Here is a 2,477-nt window from a genome sequence, read left to right as displayed (position 1 = left end):
GTGTTTTCATTTGTGACAATTTTTTTGATAAAAATAAACACAGTCATGCGCGGAGTGGATCAACATTAATTAGGACTCTACAACGTCAAAGAATGTACGACCTTGGATAATATCAGGATGTTACTGGTCCGTTACTCCGCCTATGACTAAGTTTAACACAACAAATAAAACTCTGGTATAAAAAGAAACAGTAATAATAGGACATAAAGTGACATCATAATTACTAAAATATATAATGTAAGGTATATTGGGTACTGAGAGCAACATGTCTAGTCTAAGTGGTCTATCTAGTCATCGCTACATTATCATATTTTGTGTCCTTGCTAATCTTCCTTACGACATAGCAGTTATTGCAAGCATAATCGCGTATTTTAAGAATGGAATCAAATCGGTTGTTGATTTGTTTTTAACAGTATGACGAGTAATATATATATATAATCAATACAGTCGATACATCCGATCCTAAACAAATGTAGGACACGCTATTTAGTGTATTTATCAACACACTTTATGAGCTTCCAGTCTAAATTTTAGTCTTCAAATCATGACCACCAACCCAACCTCTTGAAAAAATACTATGAATTTACAATCCAAAATTATAAGCTGGAACATCCAATCAACAAATACAACTTTTGGCTCTAAGTTTGATGACCCTCAATTTTGTGCCGTCTTTGACAAGTTTCCTATTGTCTGCCTTCAAGAAATAAGACAACCTGTCAAACACTCGGGTTACAGGTCCTTCAATAAAACCCGCCGGGACAAAAAACATGGTGGCGTATGCATAATGGTCCAAAACGAAATATCCAAAGGCGTTAAACTTGAAAAATCCATAATTGAAGATGTTGTTGCCTGTAAACTTGACAAAAATTACTTTGGCGTAGATAATGATATATTCATTGTTAACTCATACATTAAGCCAGCTAACACTTCCTCTAAAAACTCAAATATTTCGGGCTTTGACACCATCCGTGAACTGGACCAATTTCTCAATGTTCTTTTAAGTAAAGGTGATGTCATTACTTGTGGTGACTTCAACTCGCGTATCGGCCATGACATTGACTTTATCAAAGAGGACAAATGTGGCTACGAGAGCTTCATTCCCCTGCCAGAAGACTACACCCCACAAGAACTTCCAACCAGGAACTCAAAGGACAAAAAGTCGAACAATTACAAAAGACCCTTTCTAGAAATGCTTGTCAATAATGAACTCCATATTCTCAATGGGAGAACTTTAGGAGACTCATATGGTGACTTCACTTGTATTCAGACCAGCGGTGCCAGCGTTGTTGACTACTTTATTATATCACCAAACTGCAGTAAGTATCTAAGTCATATGACAATCCAGCCGTTCACTTGCTTTTCTGATCATAAACCACTACTCCTGGCACTCAACTTCTCTCCTTCCAACACTCTTGTAAACACAAAGGCACTCCATGAAACTTACGCTCGAGCCCCACTTCGTTACAAAATAACTCCTGATAGCCTTTCAAGCTTACGGGATACAATGATGGACCCACTTGTGGAAGAATGTTCCAAAAGCCTCTTAGAAACAGATTATCCCGAAGATCTCCTAGGTACATACAAATTAAACGAAGATATCACAGTACACTTGAACAAAATAGCAGACAAATGTCTCCAAAAGACCAAACATCCCAAAATAACCAAAAAGGGATCAATAAATAAACAACCCTGGTTCACACAAGCCACCAGAGAAGCTAAAATATCTTGTACTCGTGCAGCTCAAATTGTTTCTGATTTCCCCAATAGCGATTATCTTCGAAAAAATTTTTACCAAGTAAAAAATACGTACAAAAGTTTAATTGACCGTACAAAAAACAAATATCTTGACAAATTGAATACAGATATTGAATCTGGTAAAATTCTTAACTGGAAACAATTCAAAAAACTGAAAAAATTTAAAGGAAGAGTTGACAAATTTGATTGCCATGACATGGACAACTTTCAAAAATTCTTTGGTAAACTTTATGCCAATGCACATAGCACCATAACTGTAGAGAATAAGGAAGAAATGCTTCAAAATGCAGAGGCTATTAACAATAATTTCCAACCATCCCCTGCACAATCAATACTCAATGGCCAGATCTCTGTGGACGAAATATCTACTGCGATCTCTTCACTCAAAAACGGCAAAAGTTCCTCGGAGGATATGATATGTAATGAAATACTGAAGACCTTGTCCACAACAAACACACAACTCCTTTGCAAAGTCTTTAACCGCTGTTTGGACACTGGAACTTACCCATGGAACAACAGCATTATTACACCCCTACACAAAAAAGGCGACAAAGATAATCCAGACAATTACAGAGCAGTTGCTGTGAGTAGTACAATCGGAAAACTATTTTCGACCATCATGTTAAACAGGATAATCAAGTTCAAAAATGAATACAACCCGGACCCCATAAATCAACTTGGCTTCGCTAAAGGAGCTCAAACATATGACCACATACTCACAC

General features: G+C 36.9%; 1 protein-coding gene across 1 annotated transcript in view; it reads left to right on the top strand.

The window, feature by feature from the left end:
* The window catches only part of LOC134816019 (cytosolic non-specific dipeptidase-like), a 104,686-nt gene that overhangs the window by 66,488 nt on the left and 35,721 nt on the right, over positions 1 to 2,477 (top strand). The window lies entirely within an intron of this gene.

This window comes from Bolinopsis microptera, chromosome 5, assembly GCF_026151205.1.
Source record: "Bolinopsis microptera isolate Bmic1 chromosome 5, MBARI_Bmic_1.0, whole genome shotgun sequence".
Lineage (NCBI taxonomy): Eukaryota > Metazoa > Ctenophora > Tentaculata > Lobata > Bolinopsidae > Bolinopsis > Bolinopsis microptera.
The sequence above is the reverse complement of the archived record's forward strand: the minus strand, read 5'-3'. Positions and strand labels throughout refer to the sequence as shown.